The sequence below is a fragment of the Ctenocephalides felis genome, unplaced genomic scaffold (assembly GCF_003426905.1).
Source record: "Ctenocephalides felis isolate EL2017-DRISC unplaced genomic scaffold, ASM342690v1 CF-g0.4_SCAFFOLD_03344, whole genome shotgun sequence".
In the NCBI taxonomy this organism is placed as follows: domain Eukaryota; kingdom Metazoa; phylum Arthropoda; class Insecta; order Siphonaptera; family Pulicidae; genus Ctenocephalides; species Ctenocephalides felis.
Window position 1 is genome coordinate 13,863 of NW_020539498.1, and position 21,275 is coordinate 35,137.

Sequence of the window (21,275 nt, forward strand, 5' to 3'; positions counted from 1 at the left end):
ATATTAATTTTGATTTGTGAAGATAAAATTTATTTAATATAATTCAGAAAAAAAATTAATAATAAATATAAACATTAAAAATTTTCTAAATGTAAACATATTTGATATAATGATAATTAATAGCAATTTTATTAATTTTGTTTTAATATTTTCTAAGTAACGTTTCACTGATTATGCAATTTACTAACTTTCTCATATTGAAATGAATGATAAGGGAGTTATGGATATACTTTACTGACAAATTAATGAGCGTATACTTCGTAACATAAAATGATACAAAAACATCAAAATACATAAAAATATGTTAGAACCGCCCTTTGATTAACAATGCTCTAAGTCTATTGCATCACCAACGAACAAATCGCAGAGCCTCGCATTTTTCAATAGTATGAAATTCGTTACGCAGTGCATTTAGCAATTCTTGTTGAATTTAGAATTTATTATAATATTAAAAAATATTCATAATATATAGTAAGTCTGGAAAAATGAGAATATTTAGTGAAAAATAAAATGATCTGTGATATCAAATAATAATTGGCTAAGAACATATTTTGTGAACAGTTTATAATTAAAATCAAGCGGTTACACAATTTTGAGTTTTATGGTTAAAGTACGTAAGTATATTTATTACTTATATTATATAAATCAACATACATATTTAGTAAACAATGACGTGTTTTATATATTCTAGATTGAGTAAATTGAAATGGATGTAAGATCAGCTGTAATATAAAAACTGTCACATAGCAAAAATGGATTTGATAAAGGTAATAAAAATATTAACAAACTTATTAAATGCAGACTTTTCAATAATTTATTATCGCTTTTGAATATTTGATGTTCGTATTTCCATCAACAGTTTTTTGTTTTAATTTAAAATTATAATTGTACTGTTTTAAATTAATGTTAACATTTTATATTTACTGTATTTTTAATTATTTCAGATTTAACTGTGATCGAGTTCTAGAAAATATGAGTTTTCAATAAACTACAATGCCAGAAATGTTTTTATATTAAAAGCTAAGTAATTGAATTTATTATGAGTTTATAAAATCCATATATTCCAGAAATACTGCTAAAAAATATTAATATATTTTATCTTATTTCAGGTGTAATCGTGATCGAATGCAAGAAAATGTTAAAATATGTGTGAAAATAATATAAGAATATCCAAATAATATAAGAATTTCCATCACTAATTAAAATACTTATAAATAGACAATTAAGGCGATAGGATTAACAAAGATGAGATTATGATTTACCATTAAGATCCTCCAAATTATTATAATGACTGAAAATATTTTGATTGTTCTATATCTTATTATCATAAAATAATGTGTAAATTGTTAATAAAATTATTAAGATTCAATACATAAACTATTTAAAAATGTATGTATTCATTTAGAATAAATAAACTTTTATATCAATGAGTTAAATACTGTTTTTCTATATAAATTAAATAATATTTTTAAATGTGGGTTAAATAATAATTTTGAATTTGGGGTAAATATTGTTTATTTATATTGAGCTTATATTGGTTTTTTATGTGGGGTAAATATTGTTTATTTATATTAATCTTATATTGGTTTTCAATATTGGGCTTATATTAGTATTGAATGGGATTTTAATATTGTTTATCAATATTGTTTTTTTATGGGGCCTATATTGTTTTTAATATTGGATTTATATGGGAAAATGTTAACAGAATAATATTATAGCAATATTGGTAAACAATATAGAGCCCATAAAAAGTACAATATTGCGCCACGATTCGTTTCTACTAGGGTATATATATAAAGTATTTTCTGACATTTGCAAAATTTTTTTTATTAGGAGAACAGACACTCATATTCATATTAATCTCTTTATCGATAGATGTGTGTTCATACTTATATATATTAAACTCATCTTATTGTCATATATATATAAAGTATTTTCTGACATTTGCAAAATTTTTCAAAAAAATATGTTATTAGGAGAACAGATACTCATTAATTTAAATTATTTTCAATATATCTCAAAAAGAATAAAAGATACGTATAAAAGCATATAGATAAAAATCAAAGGGATCTTTCTGGCTTATTTTTGTTTTTTATTATTATTCTTTCACACAAAAATTGACAGAGTTATGAATGTTTAAAGACTGCGCGGCCGCGCAAATTGGAAAAAAAAGTTTTTATAAAATCGTGAGTTTTCTGAAAATAGTTTGTACCAAAGAAGTGAATCTGCTAGAATCCATCAAGATGTCTATAATGAAGTGATTTCTAGATGGAATGTGAATTACTTTAATTCTGGTGGAAATGGCGCTCATTAAACCATATGATTTAACAGAAAAAAAACTTCGTATATGCTTCTTATTTGCATGATAGTTCACTCATTTTACACGCAAAAAAACTTGTAACAGCACTCATTTTAAAGCTTATGTTGAGCACTATAAAACCCAATTTCATCGAAATTCATAAAATGTGAAACCTCGACACTACATGGCTTTAAATACAATAATTAAATCTTGAACGAAATAAAAAACGACTTTGCTCTTTCAAATCTTGCTTAATATTTTTTCTAGAACACTTTATGTAATATCGATTTATTAAGATTTTTATTGACATTATTTTGTTCATTACATGATTTTCGTTAAAATGTATATTTTAGGAGATATTTGCAAAAAAACGAAGAAAAACGCCAAAAATATATGAATCTTTAGTGGACAGTAACTTGAAAAGTAGTAGTTTTTTTGAAAAACTATAGGAGACATTTTTTTCTTATAATTAGTTCTTCTATCGATTTCCGACCTTATTTTGAAAAAATGTAATTACACAATTGAGAGGGGGTGTCATCCCCCCGGGGGGTGATGGCGCAACCCGAATTGTTTTCACTTTTAAACTTGAGGGTAAGATGAACCTAATTCCAAAATTTCATTCAATTCAGAGCTCAGTAAAAAAATTCAGAGGTTATACCCTTTTTTCCTCTCCGTTTACTGCACTAATATAGTTATTATGATAATAAAATAGAAAATTTTGAAAATTAAAAAAAATTGCACTCAAAACCATGCTATATTGTTTAAAAAATCATTTTTTCACAGATCTTTATTAGAATTATGGGGATCATGAGCTAATAAATTAATTTTGTTATATATTTATTTATAAAATTAATAAATCAATCAATAAATGAATGTAATAGTGAATTAATTTTTAAAAAATAAAAAAAATTAAATGTAAGTTTAGTTTGCGACGAGTCATCGCCGACACGATTTGCCGCCGGAGCGGCGGCATCCGAGCTTAACGGTAAAACATATCATGTCGCCGGAGCGGCGGCATCCGAGCGCAACGGTAAAATGACTATGCCGCCGGAGCGGCGGCATCCGAGTCGAAAGGGTTAAAATAATAAAAGCGCAAATTGTGACAAAATTAAAGATTAAGGGAAAAATAAAAAAATAACTAGTGGTGCATGGCGTGGTGCCTGAAGGCAAATTGCAGGAACTTCCCGTAAAAAAAATATTTTTTTTAAAATAGATTAAATTTTTTTGAGAACTTTGGAAAAAATAGATTTTTGCGATTTTTAAAAATCATTGAAAAAAAGTTACTTTTTTGAAAAATTGTTTTTTTTCATACTTTTAAATACTTTGGACAATTTAAACTTTTTTTCAAAGTAATCGCAATATGTTAGCTGCGTAGAAACGAAATATCAAAGCGCGTCGGCGTATAACCGATAAACATTAGTACGAATCCCATATAAATGTAAATAAAATATGTTAATAAAATATGTGATAATTTGATGTGCATGTGTCTAATTTTTGTCCACCAAAAGGCATTTTTCTCACTTTTTTTAATTGGATCTTTGGACCAATATAAATCAATATAAATAAAATGCTTTTTGAATCATTCAAATCGGATGCTCCGTCCTCTCAAAAATTTAATAACCATTATTGGCACTTTTTCCCCGTATCTCAGAAGCCGCTGAACCTGCTTTTACCAAAAACTAATCAGCACGTCTCCTTATCAATAGGAATCGAATGTTTTTTGAATCATTAAAATTGGTTGATCCGTGTTCTCGAAATCGTCGACAAAAAGTTGTCTCCGCTCATACAAACACACACACATACATCCATTTTTCCTAAAAATGTTCAAAAACTGTTGAAACGTAAAGATGTATAAAAAGTTTCATTTTAGATTTTTTGCGATTATTATCACGACCCCTACGGGTAGTATTCTAATTTAATAATTGCTTTTCATGAAGAATAAAATTTTTGTTGAGATTCCAAAAATATCGCCTAATGCAATATTTGTGAACTAAAATAAAAAGTTTGTAAGTACATTATTTATTCTATAAAAAACATATCAAAATTCTATTTTGATGGCTTAAGCAACAAGTAACAAATTACCTACTGTAAGAAATTTTGTACAGAAGCACTAATTTCAAACGACCTCTACAAAATTAGATGAGGCTGATATCAATATTGGAAAACTCATATTTACTTATATGAAAAAAAATTAAATTAATGATTTGTTATTCCATGGAAACAATTCAGGTTTGCATAAAATGTACCTACTACATATTTAATACATCAAGAGAACAATTAGTGAAAATCTTTATTGGATTTTTTGAGTACCTACATCATGTTGGTATAACAAAATATTTTATTATTTTTTTCTTATCCTAATTAGCAAAACTTTTAATAAGTCTGTTTTTAAGCCCGGCAGTCAAATATGTTTTATATCGATCGATTATCATTATTGCTTTTGATATTAAATCGAAGAAGATTTCTTACTTCCTTCTCCTTTGTCTGCAAGATCTGTGTTTTTAACTTATAAAAAACGGTTTACATGGAAAAAAATTAGATAAAACTGCTATGTAATAATGCAAAAAATAAAGATACTAAGAAGTAATAAGCTTGAAATGCTTTTATTAATATTATAAAATAGGATAGATGCTTTTATTTAGTAATTACAATCATAGAATTTATTTTGCTTCAGTGATATCTTACCAACGCCAAATTTATTTTGCACCTTTTGCGCATTTTTCATAATTATGTTTTATTTTAGTTATCAGAAATACATACAGATTTCTATGAGCTAAATTAACAATATATAAAAGAGCAAGGTATAAGAAGAACACCACCGAGATCTTCTTAGTGCATATATTAATTAATATAATAAATAAATAATGAAGCTAAGCTACGACTAGGTCCAAAGGCCAATGTCCTTTCAATCTCTTTATGCCAAATGGTTGCCAAATTTTAGCATATGTATTGAAATTATTAGATACTTATTATTACATACAACTTGATATTAATCAATGGGCTTTATCCACTTATACTTGAAAATATGAATCAAAATAAATTTTTAATTGCAAGAAAAAATAGTTTTGCAGTGAGTTTAAAATATATCATTAACACGAGAAAAAAGGCCATTCCAATAAACTGGAATCTCGATCAATTCAATTGCTTCAATATACAATGCAGAAATAATAAACGCAAAAATTTCTGAATTCACTTAACTTTTATTTAGAAAATTGTTATTTATATAATCGTCTCAATATTTTTCCTCAATGTAACCAAATTTATCAAATCCGAGCAGAAGATACAAACAGGCGTATTTCGTGGGCATATATCTCCTGTGGTATTGTTTAAATCTTGTTCAGCAGTAGATATTATTGCCTCTGGCATACAATTGTAAAAGAGAATATAACACATCATTTCGTGGACAGACGTTGCGCGTTTCCTATCAGCCTGAGGGCTTTTGGGTTAACGTAAAATATAAACACAATTATCTTTCTTTATTTCAGCAACTGGATGACTTGGTACGCACTTAGAAATGAAACTATTGAAGTTTGAAAATTCTCCCATAAAGCAATCTTATTTTGCCTAACTGAATAATTAAAGGATAATTACCTTAACACACTTATTGTTAGCCAAATACAAAATTCCAACAACGCGACTAGGGTGTAAATCCGTACAAATGTAACGGAAATGCGTTATGCAGAACTGAACGTCATTCGCTCTCGATGAAATCATTTGAAAACGGGTCGATTGTGATTAGTCGTCGTGTATGTGAATAGAGATCTGTCATTGTATTGAAATCGGCATAGATAAATAAGCATTTTAAAGTTACATCGCAGTGCAAATCTTGATTTAATGAAAAATGCCTAAATTAGTTGATTGTTTTACCCTGTCCCCCGTAAATATTTCTAATCTTTGAAGTTATTGAAATGGAAAATATTTTTTAGGCAAGACAGATATTACAGCTGCTGAAATAATGAGATTATATCGCCAGCGAAAAAGTAAAAAAAATGAATGTATGTTAATTTTAATTACAAACAGAATAGTATTTGTTTAGGTTTTGTTTAACATAATCCACTGTGTGAACGAATATTATAGAATTTATTAATTAGCAATTACTTTATTTCTCTATTTTTTTTTTTTAACTCATTTTATTTAGCAATCAGAAATACATTAAGATTCCTATGAGCTAAAATGACAATGTAAGAGCGATGCCTAAGAAGAGCTCCAATGAGATCTTCTCAGTTTAACAATTGCTATAATAATATTATATTAGACCTAATCTAAGACTAAGTCTAAAGGCCATTGTCGTATCGATCTTCTTGTACCATAAGGTTTAGTAATTTCAACTATAGAGAGGTTCGAATGTGAGTCCAGTTTGCGTTTGTATTTTTCCTTGAATTCTTGGAAAGTTTTCATCTTGAGGTCGCTGTGAATGGTTTCATTTGTTACGTACCATGAAGAATTAAGAATTGTACGTAAAATTTTTGACTGAGTTCTCTGCATTATAGCTATATTAGATTTGTAAGCACATCCCCAGAGCTCAATTCCGTAGGCCCAGATTGGTTTGATAATTGATTTATATAGCAGCAACTTATTTTCAACAGCGAGCTTAGACTTTTTTCGCAGAAGCCAATCAAATTCTTTCATTTTGATCATTATTTGCTGCTTTTTTGTTTTTATGTGGCTTTTCCAAGTAAGTCTGCTATCTAAATGAAGACCAAGATATTTCACTATGTTCTGTTTAATTACAATGACAAACCGATCATGTCATACTGAAGTATGACTTTAATTACATTATTGCTATTGAATATTATACATATTTTTAATGCTATTACAAATATATAATTTATGCTTTATTTAAATAATGTGATATGATTACATTATATAAATGTGTATAATGGTTGACAAAATTAAATGTGTGCATCACGAGTGTTACCATATTACTATAAAACACTATTCAAAATTGTTATATGATATATTTATTTTTACTTAAATGCCATCTTGTACAGTAGCAAATAAGTTTTACTTCAATCGCTTGTGAACTTTACGCGTACTTTTTTCTGATTTCTGTTCAATATAAGGGTGAGCTATTTTTACCTAATATCATATTTGAGATTTATATTTTTATGTAAAATTCTACTGCTTCAAATCAAGCTGGCCGAAATTGGTTTATTGATTAGATTTTGAACTTGTGGGTGCACGTTTTTCCTACTGAGTCATGACCAGTTCAGAATCAATATAAGATAACATTCTATGTTTTTATTCCAGAATTTAATTTTGATTTTAATTTGTGATTGGATTGGACAAGTTGGAATAAGTTTCTTGTGTTTTTGTACGCCTCTGGTTTTTCTTCGATGCGTTACCTGCAATGAAACATAGGTATATTCTCGTACAATCGATTTTTTCTTAATTGGTCCTACCGATTGCAATAATAGCAATGGCAAGGTGTTAATGATAATATCGACCACAGGATTGCACGAACCAACAAAAACTAAAAAAAAACTAAGACTAAAAAAAATATTTTGGGCGTTCCCAAACGTCTGCTCCTTGCGTTTATCGCCTCGTTAGTGAAAAAAATTGACTTTTTTAGCAAACCGAAAACACTGACGGAAAAAATCTGATATTATATTTGTTCCAACAGTTCCGATTTGCCGGACTGAAAATCATGGACCAATAATAATTTTGGAAACATCACCAAGAGTAATTTTTGACAGAGCATTTTTTGATCTTTGAGCTTGTCGAAACGTTGCGCGATTACACGTAACATGTAATGTTCTTTTATTAAGGGGGTTGTTCTTTTTTTATTTTTCTTTGTTTCGGTTTTGAGATTTTTTGATATTATGAAAGATAAAAACCTTCGAATCATTTAAAAAAAAAATCATCTCAATATCTATTTTTTTGACGAAGTTATAGATATTATATCTCAATATGTATGATTCTCTGAAAGCGTTTTTTTGTCGCTCCGCGAGCTATTGTATGCCAGATTCCTCTTTTTCATTATAATACCTCATGCACATGACCTTTTTAATGTGTCAGCATCTTTGAACACCATGGTGTATTTCGTACATTAAATTTAATGGTGTATTTAGTACATTATATTCAAAACTTTAAATACGGTTTTCTCAAATTCACTTTTTTCAATGCTGTGCCACAATTTAAACAAAAACTACAAGTCGGATCGACTTGCATTTTTTATTAATTTGTTCACAACTGCAATACCGAGTCCCCCTACCTCAAACAACTTGATAACATTACGCAAAAAAATTTTGCGAAGGTTCTCGCCCCAAAAAAAGGCCTTTTTTGACACTTTTTTTTAAAATAGCTGCCATTTTTTTCCTTCTTGCTTTTTTTCTTTCATTTTGGTAGGGGGACTGGAAACAAACTTCTTCTTCAACGTAATTTATTTTTTTTTTGTTTCGGGCGATGCGCAACGGATTTATCTGTGGCACCGCAAAAGAGATCGATTTTGCAAGACCGACTTTGGCGCCCCCTGGTTAAAAAATGACGGCGCAAAAAAAAAGAAGAAAATCACGTAATATTCTATGATTTTGTAATTTTTGTTTAAAAAAAACCGCATGTCTCTATGATAAATACATTTCGAGAAAAAACAAAAACAAATACCTTGCATTTTTTGTAACGAAAAAAGAACAACCCCCTTAAAAAAGAATGATGTTATTTTTGAACTATAATATTGTTGTCGGCAAAGTATTTTTGTGAATGAGTTTGTAATTACTAGGTTCCGTACACGCGAAAGAATTATCCGAGTACAAAAGTTGTATGGGTTTGATTTGGACCTATGTTTTAGAGAGGTATCACCTCTTAACAACTCGAATTCTTTGAAATTATTTTCCAATTTTGAAATTTAGATACTTATTGTATAAGTATAAATTTTTTCAATATATTTTAATAATGATCACAATTACTGTAAGATAATAAGATACTTAATTATACTGAAGATTAAGCCAATTGCTTTGAGAATTATGTAATTTGATTCCAATATTTCATGTAATTTTTAGCTTCCTTTAGGAAAGTCAAAAATCCTTTAAGGAAGAAAAAATCGAAAATGAAAATTTTTGCATATCTTTACGTTTCAGAGGTTTACAAACATTTTGGGATACCTCGTGAAATATAAATTTTTGTATGTGTTTTGTGTGTCCGCCATTTTTCGTCCACGTTTTCGGGCCCACGGATTAACCGATTTGATTGGTTCAAAAAACATTCGATTCCTATTGATAGGAAGATGAGCCAATTAGTTTTTGGAAAGGCAGGTCCGGCCGTTACGGAGATACGGAGCAAAGAGTGCAGAAAATAGAAATCGAATGTTTGAGAGAACGGAGTGTGCAATTTAAATGATCCAAAAAACATTCAATTTGTAATGATTAGGAGAAGTCGTGATTAGTTTTTGGCAAAGGCAGGTAAAGCCATTGCAAAGACAAAGACATAAATGTACAAAAAAGCAGTTTTTAATTTTTTTTTCAATTTAAAAAATTTCAATTTTTTTCCAAAAAAAACATTTTTTTGCATTGAATATAATTCAGATTTTAATTTTAATTCAGGCTAAAGCTCTAAAGCTCACTTATATACTTTGAATAAATAATTTTAACTTTATAATTCAGTTTATATAATTCTAATAAATAATAGACAATGTTGCAGCATTTATAATAATCCATTTGAAAACATTTAATATAACTCATAATAATATTAGTAATAAAAGGGTTACAACTTGCTTTTGGCTCTTTAAGAGCAATGCAGTCTAAAAATCATGTAAATATTTGAGGCGCTGACCTACATTATGAGGAAGGAAATGGTGTAAACTTGTTCCAGAAAACATACTTCAAATCTTTCTCCCATCAAACCCTTTCTCAAAGTCAGCATAGCTAAGCTACGACTATCACTACTATAACGTGGCACAACCGTACTCAGACTACCTTTTTTATAAACGTAGAATTAATTATTTAATAATATTTAGTACGGATTGAAATTAACTACCCAAATGAGAAGTTTGTTTTCATAAAAAATCGCTAATTTCATGCTTTTTCGACGTTTCAAGCCATTCTGAATCTGAAAACACTTTTGTGAGTGTTTGGACAGATTTTCTACCTTAAATCGACGTTTTCTCAAAAGCTGCTGGACCGATTTCAAAAATTTTAAAACCATTGCATTTATCTCGATGAGGACTATCGTTAGTCAGTTTTGCGCGACGATCGTCCAAGCCGTTTCTTTGTAAATCGCAGTAAAGTGAAAAAAAATTGTCCTAGTTTTAGCCCGCAATTCTGAATCGATTTTAAGAATTCAAATATCGTTCGAAAGATATTGGTTGGAAATCGTGCTGCTTAGTTTTAGGTAAATATTCGATTTTGAACTTTTTTTAGATTTAATTAATATTTTTATATCAACGTTTAAAAATTTCATACATAAAAAATACGGTAAAAAATAAGATATATTTTTTTTAAATTATTTACAGACTTCCCGAGACGTAGAAGTTTCAAATAAAAACAATGTGAATTGTCATGTGAGCAAGAATAACTACAAGAAACTATATTTCAATATTCTTAAAGATTGCTGAACAAAACGGAAAAAACTAAAAATATAGAATGACCCAAGGGTCATGCATATTTTCACGATTTTCATCGTGAAATTTAAATCAGTTCCAAATAAATTATTATATAAATATTTAGTTTATTATATCTCATCTCTGATTACTTATTATTAGAGGAATTTTGCAACAAAAAATTACCAACAAATTAAATACATTCGATATATTGATTGAAGATAAATATCTTGGCCCATCAATTAAATTATAAAATATAGAATTTTTGATACGAATGAATTTTAATATAAACCATTATCAAGTGTGAAATATCCAAATATCACGTTTCATTTACTCTTAATAATTATGCAAAACTAAATTAAAGCATTCTCCAACCACTAACGACGGACTCTTTCTCAAATATCTCACATCCAGTCGTAAAGTGTCGAATGACAACAAAACCGGCGGCTTTTGGAAAAACATTAACTTGAATTTCAAAAAGATTGCCTTCGAAAATCATTAATAATCATTAAATTAACGAGATCAGTCCGGATAAAATCTTTTCAGTAACACGAAGCCGAAAGTTAACAACCGCCCGACTAACCTGGTGCAGAAGTAAATGATACTCGAGGATCTATTCGTGGACATCATTAGCAGAAACATTAATTTTTCTTATTTTGCAAAAAAAGTTGAAATTCAAAAACGTGTGTTAACAAGGTGGTAAATGAGGAATGAAAAATAAAGATGAAATCGTGATAAAACAAGCAGAAAAATAAAATGAATTTAAGAAAATGGTTACGAGACAAAAAAAGATATTGCATAGGGTTATGACATTGTAGTTGAAAGTTAGTTTATAAAACATCTTATTTTATATGAGATAAAAAATAATCTTAATTTGGAAATAAAGCTAATAAAGTTGGCATCTAACAAAAGATATAACAAATAGACAAAACATCTATAGTATTGCCTTCTAAAATCCATATTAAGTAGAAGTAAGAAGCTCCTAAAAAAATTAAGAAATTCAGAACATATGGCCTTGCCTTAGAATTAAACCGTTATCCAATGCTTCCGTTTCGATTAATTATTGTTATTAATTTTTTTATTTTTATATGGTTATTATTCTATATACAACATTATATACTCTTTTAATCTCTTCTTAAAATACATCGATTCATTAAAATCATTTTTATAAAAATAATTGCAGTTTTTGTAATAAATTAATAGTTTGATACAAAGTTGCTGCGTTGTTTTCGTTAATAACCAGCACTGTCATTTTTTATATTTTTGTTTAAAGGAGTTCAGAAATAGCTTTCCAAATAGATATGTTTTAATTTTTTATCTAAGTTATTTTACAATAACTTAGATAAAATATATAATATATATTTTATAATTTATTGATACCATAGAACCTCTAGAAATTTCTAACCAAAACTACAATGTAAATTTAAATTTAAAAAAATCCAAGCTATATTAAAATTTCATAATAGTATGAAACTATAAAACTATTGAACTGTAAAACCTCTAGCAATTTATAACCAAAACTACACCATTCTTTAAATAATTTAAATATTGATTTAAAATTACATATTGCATTCACGGTCATATTTATAATAAATTATATGTTTTATTATGACAATTATCAATTGAATTTATTTTTTCATTTATTTAAATTACCATACAGCAATTTGAACCTTTCATGGTTTCTAAAACGGCCAATTGAAAAAATGGCTATCTATGTTATAATTTGCTGTTATGAGAAAAAATAAGCATAATAAAATTGGCCATTGCAGATTATTAAAATTCAAATAAAAATTGCATAACTAATAAAAAGGAAATTATTACTACAATTGAAAATTGTCTATCAACTAAGCCTTATCATTGATTTGGTTGGCTTTGCACTTAACTATTTTTATTGATAAATGATATTTCTTTTTTGATATATAACGGAAGGAACATAAATTCTTCCGTAATAAGTTTCAATAAAATAGCGCTACCCACATCTATTAATTAGATAAATATCTTAAAACTTAAAAAGTGGACCGTAAAAGCCCTTAATTACACAACACTACTAGGAGAATAGACGCTTTATATATATATATATATATATATATATATATATATATATCAGGGTTACTTTCCCGAAATAAAAATTAAAACATGCAGTAATTATGGCCATCAATGTAATAAGCGGATATCAAAATATGAAATTTAATGGAGTATAAAAATGTGAAACTCATCTATTCTTTTTTTTCAGAAAGGGGTTTTTAAATCCTGAGCGACCATACTATTATGAGAAAAATATGTATATTTTAATTTATAATATAACTTTTTTATTAACAAACATGATTTAGATTTTATATGCTAAATTTACTAACCATCTAGAATAGATAAAATAAAATGATTAATTTTGTAATACAGAATTTTTGGTGAAATTGAGGTAGATTTATTACAGTTGCTGAATTATTGTAAATTATAATTATTCATTAAGTTAAATATTATATCGCCTTGAAAATATTTCCTTGAGTAGGGAAAAGTCCCGTAACGCCGGACTGCACCAAGTACCGGACACTCTATTTAACTCATATTATTTAAGCGAGTATAAAACTTTTCATTTCAAAATACAAGTGAAAGTGGCACTGGGGGCACACAGGCACAGGATCACGCTTGTGACGCGCACGGCCACGGCGAGAGCAACCCTTTTCTGTTTTAGGCGCAAAATCATGGCGTCACCTAAATATCAATAGAAGTAATTCTAGCATATTTATGCATTTGCATTTGAGTGGTATGCGAAGATAAAAGTTGTACTTGATTGTTATCCGTAAAATGGTAGAATATCATTAGATCTTTTAACCAATTTTAGTAGGTGCCATCAAATGAACGAAAATGTCTGTCCCTTAGCACCGGGCACTAAGTCGTCCCTTAGTGCCGGACAGTAAACATATTGATATTTCTTGTGAGAATTTACGTAAATTATTCTAATTATTTAATTTTATTCTGTATGAGTGCTAATGGTCACTACATACCCACATTTTTCGTATTTCCTAGTCAAAGAATAAAAAGCTAATGAATGTACCAGCTGAGAGCAACGGCATGGCCCAGCCAAAAGGGTAGATAAATAGTGATTTTTTTGCAATATCAAAGAATTTTCGTCAAACACACATATGCAGACATTCTAGAGTGTAGAGATGGCTACATATGTGTTCAATGCAGGTTATTTTGAAATGTCCGGTACTAGGTGCCACTTTTTAAAACCATGTTTTGTGTTTTAATGTTTGATTGATAGTAATTAATTAGTTTTTAGCAATGATTGCGGTTTTGTTAATTTGGTTTGATTTCTAACTTTGTTATCTAACATAAATCATAATTTATTAAACATTTCGTGAAATATTTTTTGATTTACTTATAAATAACCCTAGATGTCCGCCACCTGGGGACTTCCCCCTACACTGTAAAAATAAATGGTATAAGTAGAATTGTTTATATAATTATTACCTACATCGATTCATTTTTTATATTTATATTTGTAAACTAAATTTAAGAAAGGTATCAATAAAAATATTCAATATCAAGATAGATGTGCTAAAAGGTCCATATATAACTTTTACTATCATCTATAAACATATACATCTGTATATTAGTCATCCTTTATTCTCTTCAATGGTAAAAAGCCACATAATCATCTAAAAACAAAAGTACCAATTTGAAACGTGCAAAAAATATAAGTCGAAGGTGCCAATTACCGCTAATCCATCACTTATAGAAATACTCCACAATATCATCACTTAAGAAATACTCCACAATTCATTTTCTTTTCAACACTTAATCTTAATATGTGTTCTTATTTATCGATATGTGTTCTTATTTTTCTTCTTGCATGTTTTTAAGCCTTGCTTGTTTTTTTTTTGGTGACAAAGGATTAATAATTTCTAATATATTATCTAACTTTGTATTTATCTTCTCTATTGGAGAAAATTTCCCTAGCTTGAAATCCATTTTCGTAGGGGTTATCAGCACTATAATTTTCTCTACAATTGAAAACCAACTTATATCAATTCGTGCTTAGCTAAATAGTTCTGATACTAATGGAACTATAAAAAATGAATATGTATAAAACTATATAACTTACTTCTCTTTATTCATATATCACCGAATTGAGGTTATGTTTCTGACTGGTGTGTTAGAAATTTCAATTATTACATGACAAATCAATTATCACAATACATGAACAGACTTTGCATTGAAGGCGGCCTATATACTGCAAAGGACTAAACATTATTATAATAATTTATAAATTAAAATATATTTCAGTACAATTAGACTCACCTTGTTTGCCGGTTTCATATTAAATACTTTTCCAGCTGACTGTTTAACTAATTTCTACAACTGATTTCGCACTATATATAAAAGCAATTAATAAATAACGCTTCAATAAAGGAAATATCTTGCATTTCAAACATACACGATAAAATACTCAATTATGCGTCCACGATGCACTGACCGAGTTAACCTATATTTAATTTGACATTTCGATCATAAAACACTTCACGGCTATGTTCAAAGGCAAATGTATGTATGTATGTGACCGTGCAACGTACCACGCCACGTACCGACAGATACGAACAAAGCAGTATTATAAACGTTTAAACGCGTCGACGGTGGTTAAAGCTCACAACTATACGTAACAGCATCGGTTCGTTTACTTAACATCAGTTTCGAAACGAAAGTTACAAAATGTGTTACGTGGTGGTAACTTCTGTGGTTTACTGGGAGCTTTAATCATGAAATAAAAATTAATGTCATGTGATAAATAATACTTATTGTTAGTTTATTCTGGTGTACATGAACTCAGTTAAAAAGCTATATCTTTTAAATTATGAAAGTAAATGAAACAGGGTATTTGGCAACCTTATATATATATATAATATCTAACATTATAAGCCCATACAGCATCATGGATTACTATTAAATTTCCATAGAAAATCCAGAAGTTTAATAATTACTGTATCGGTTGAACTAAACGAGAAATATTCATTATTTGACATTTGGTGTTATTAACTTATCGTCATACGGACGCAACCAAAATCCTCTATAAAAGATCTTTTATATAATCCTCTATAAAAGAATAATTTTACTCCAGTTGATAAATAGCTTCAAAATATAAACTCTAATATAATTATTATATCATATTCAACTTATTTTGTCATGAATTATTCAATTATTAGGAAGTTATTTAACTTTCTTCCCAGGACTGTATAATGATGTCCATGTACAAACAGGAACTGTCAAATTAATTGTAGTTTAGTAGAATTATATTCATATAAAAGATTTTTGAACACGCACTATGTTGTAACTCGGTCTACTCTGAATTTATTATTATAATATGAATATTTTTTAACATTATAAGAACCTACAGCAACTTGCTCTAGTCATAAAATAAAAAATTAATGTTATGTCATCTAATGAACGTCATCAAAATCCTCTATAAAGGATCAATAATTTTACTTCAATTGACAAATAACTTCAGATTAATAACTCTAATATAATTATTATATCATATTCAACACATTTTGTCATGAATTGTTCAATTATCAAGAAGTTATTTAACTTTCTTCCCAGGACTGTATATTGATGTCCATGTACAAACACGATCTGTCAAATTAATTGTAGAATTATATACATATAAAACATTTTTAAACACAGGCCCTGTAGTAACTCGGTCTACTCTGAATTTTTTATCATTATTTTTGTATGAAATAAAAAATTAATGTTATGCGATAAATACTAATTTCTTGATTTACTCATATTATGTCCATGTACAAACACGATCTATCAAATTAAGACTTTATAAAAGATCAATAATTTTAGTACAATAGACAAATAGCTTCAAAATATAAACTCTAATATAATTATTATATCATATTCAACTTATTTTGTCATGAATTATTCAATTATTAGGAAGTTATTTAACTTTCTTTCCAGGACTGTATATTGATGTCCATGTACACACAGGATCTGTCAAATTAATTGCAGTTTAGTAGAATTATATTCATATAAAAGATTTTTGAACACGGACTATGTTGTAACTTGGTCTACTCTGAATTTATTATTATAATATTAACATTTTTTAACATCATAAGAACCTACAGCAACTAGCTTTAATCATGAAATAAAAATTAATGTCATGTGATAAATAATACTTATTGTTAGTTTATTCTGGTGTACATTAACTCACTTAAAAAGCTATATCTATTAAATTATGAAAGTAAATGAAATAGGGTATTTGGCAACGTTATATATATAATATCTAACATTATAAGCCCATATAGCATCATGGATTACTATTAAATTTCCATAGAAAATCCAGAAGTTTAATAATTACTGTACCGGTTGAACTAAACGAGAAATATTCATTATTTGACATTTGGTGTTATTAACTTATCGTCATACGGACGCAATCAAAATCCTCTATAAAAGATCAATAATTTTACTCCAATTGATAAATAGCTTTGAAATATAAACTCTAATATAATTATTATATCATATTCAACTTATTTTGTCATGAATTATTCAATTATTAGGAAGTTATTTAACTTTCTTCCCAGGACTGAATATTGATGTCCATGTACACACAGGATCTGTCAAATTAATTGCAGTTTAGTAGAATTATATTCATATAAAGATTTTTGAACACGGACTATATTGTAACTCGGTCTACTCTGAATTTATTATTATAATATTAACATTTTTTAACATCATAAGAACCTACAGCAACTAGCTTTAGTCATGAAATAAAAATTAATGTCATGTGATTAATAATACTTATTGTTAGGGTATTCTGGTGTACATTAACTCACTTAAAAAACTATAACTTTTAAATTATGAAAGCAAATGAAATAGGGTATTTGACAACTTTATATATATATATATACTAGCTGACCCGGCAAACGTTGTTTTGCTAAGTTATTTTATAAACAATTTCTAGAGTATCTAAAAAATTAATACTTTTTGTGTAAGGATGTGTTGTTTGAATTGCTATATACAATGAGGTATTATAGAAACAATAAACCCCATTAGTTTGTATATATTTTATTAATACAACCAAACTGAAAGTTTTATACACTTTCTATAGAAAACATGGCATAATTCAATCCAAGTCTTTGTTGGTCTTTCGACTTATATAGTCATTACAAATTCCATTTAATCGATTATTGAATGCGTTTCAAATTTTTTGAAATTTTTTTTGGATTCTGGATTTTGTGTATAATTGTAAATAATACTATTGAGCTTATACAAATTTTTCAAATTTTTGCGAGGAGAGATACAAAATGATTTAGGTATCTCTTCTTTGACCTGCTTTTTGAAAAGTTTCTAGTAATATTCGATGAATAAAAGTAAATTTAATAAAAGGTATATATGTAGAACAGGGCAAGGCACAAAGGTCCAATTTGACTTTAAGCAAATATAAATTTTATTATGAAAATCAAACCAATTACATCACAACAAATGACACATTTCAAATGAACAATTATCTGACTACGTTCAGTAAAACTACCAGCTACTTCATCATTGTAAAAACGTGCTTTTTTGCTGTCTTTAAAAATTTTTTATCTAGACCTTTTTACCCTATAACGGGGTAACTTGGAACGGCCAGATGGCAAGCAGGTCTAATGTCATATTTAATGTTCATATTTTAATTTCAAAGGTATTTTACAAAATAATTACATTTTCAACTAATTGCTAGAAAACTACCAATGGAAGAAAATACTTTTACTATGGATTTTCAAAGATTACCATTTATCTCCCAATACCAAAGTCATAAGAATCAAGGTTATAGCTGATTATACACATTTTTCCCTTTACATTCAAATACTGTTGTTAAACAATGCTTAGCTTTACTGGTTTTTGACACTTCGGTCGTGGATCTTCATATATTACTATCCATTCTTGAATAAATTCAGGAAATTATAACTGGAAATAAGCTATTCGACAAAATGTTCCTTTGATCGATTCCAAATTTAGGTTCTAAATCTGAATAATCTAGAAAAGGTTTTATAAATACCAATGAGTACATAATTATACAAATGAGTTCTTTCAGAGCATTGTGTTTGAGAAAAATATGATTTGTCAACCATACTGAGTTATACATAGTTCGCTTCACTGTTTATACGAATGGGCAATGGCACTATCATTATATTATAATTGTTAATTATTTATTTAAAATAAATAATTTTGTTATTAATTCCTTACAAATATTGAATTGTCATCCATACGTGATTACATAGCTGTCATTTGCTTGTTGTTATTCCAAGTCGAACGGGATAAAAGGTATCCTATGTCCTTCTCCTGGCTCTGAACCAACTTTTACCAACTTTACCAAAGCCAATTTTCAGTTAAATCGGTTCAGCCTTCTTGAGTTATAAGTTCCGACGATATAACTCCAGAATGCACAAACCGAATTCGACAATTTTGCATTCGCTGGAAAGGTCTGGGGCTCCGTGAGGTTTATAGCTGGGTTATAATATATGAGAACCAAAAACTAATATTTTATCACTATAGTTAACTTAAGGTAGTTGATTACTTCAATTAGACCTTTTTATTGTCGAATCAAAGCACATTTGCTGATAATATATATATGCCAATTAGTTGTAAACACCTGAAACATTTTATAAGATATGTATAAAGAAATTACAAATTAACAACAATTAATGTATAACTATTTACATTTTTATTACAAATTTTGAGGTTATGTCAAGAAACTATATTTCAAATATTTTTTTTTATTAATTTGTTGATGATTATACTTATTGCTGATATATAATATAAACACCTCAAATACTCTATTTAAATACGTATAAACAAATATACATAAATACCTAATTATATAAATAATTACATTTCCATTTTCAAGAAATAAATTTCCCCATCGTCCATCTAGCATCGCTTGCTATTATTAAGAATTAATTTATTTGCCACTTTGTATTAATTTTCCGTGGCGATTAAAATATTTATATTATTCACGTAATAATTTTCAAATAATGGTCATTAAGAAATGCATATTAATATATTTGTATCAAAACAGAAACACCGAATGACAGTTGACAATCGAATGTAAATGTCATGGATGAAATCATTGATAGTATCATAGATTGAATAAACTACATGGATAGTTTATAAATAATTAATTTTGAATTAGAATGAAATAAAGGGATAAAAAGTATCCTAAGTCCTTCTCCTGGCTCTAAACTACCTCCCTGCCAATTTTCATCTAAATCGGTTCAGCCGTTCGTGAGTTATAAGTGTTATAACATAAAGCGATCCTCTTTTATATATATAGATTTATATATATATATATATATATATATATATATATATATATATATATATATATATATATAACACTATAAGCCCATACAGCATCACTATTAAATATCCATAGAAAATCCAGAAGTTTAATAATACCATTATTTGACATTTGGTGTTATTATCTTCATACGGACGTAATCAAAATCCTCTATATATGATCAATGATTTTACAACAATTAACAAATAAGTTCAGATTACAAACTCTAATCTAATTATTATATCATATTCAACATGTTTTGTTATAAATTATTCAATTATTTCAATATTAAACGTTTAAATATAAAACGTTGAATAAAACTATATTTTTATTCGGCTACTTTTGTACCATGTTATCCCTATTATTTATTAATTAATTAATTATTAATTTAATTAATCAATAATAAACCTTATTATTTTGACTATATGTGCTTCATTTTAGTTTTTATATTTTTGTATAATTATTTATTTACTTATTTATAATATAATAAAATACTAGTTTGTAATACCGAACTCATAATATTATAATGCGTGTAATTAAATAATACATATTTGTTTATAAAATATTGAATACAATTTAACTCATTTTTAATATTATTGTAATACGAGGTCGTAATATCCACGCTTTATGAATTAAAAGTGAGAAAAATTCTCAGTGCACCAATTAAGTACACAACTTACTTTACATTACATATTTGTTAATAAAATATTAAATTCAAGTCAAATTTATATGTAAATAGACTTCCTTCATACCAATTTGTTCAAATAATGTTTTAAAATTGCCGCGTAATATCACTGAGCAACTTAATTCTATATTAGCTTATTAACTTATTGATAACACTGAGCAACTTCATTTTATATTAGCTTATTAACTCATTTTTAATATTATTATAATACTAGATCGTAATACCCACGCTATATGAATTAAAAGTGAGAAAAATTCTCAGTGCACCAATTAAGTATACAACTTACATATTTGTTGATAAAATATTGAATACAAGTCAAATTTATATGATAAAAGACTACCTATTTACTAATTTGTTCAAATAATGTTTTAAAATTGCCGCGTCATTTCACTGATTAACTTCATACTATATTAGCTCCTATTGAAATAAATTGATAAAA

General features: G+C 27.6%; 1 long non-coding RNA gene across 2 annotated transcripts; it reads right to left on the reverse strand.

Annotated features, from left to right (window-relative positions):
* Nucleotides 1–14,620: 14,620 nt before the first annotated feature.
* Nucleotides 14,621–15,420, reverse strand: LOC113382176. Of its 2 annotated transcripts, XR_003367640.1 has the most exons (4): nucleotides 15,271–15,420; nucleotides 15,135–15,205; nucleotides 14,938–15,066; nucleotides 14,621–14,836 (listed from the first exon to the last, which is right to left on the reverse strand). It is a non-coding gene; the product is annotated as an uncharacterized LOC113382176 (long non-coding RNA). The 2 variants fall into 2 exon arrangements; XR_003367639.1 differs by having other exon boundaries at nucleotides 15,135–15,420.
* Nucleotides 15,421–21,275: the final 5,855 nt, after the last annotated feature.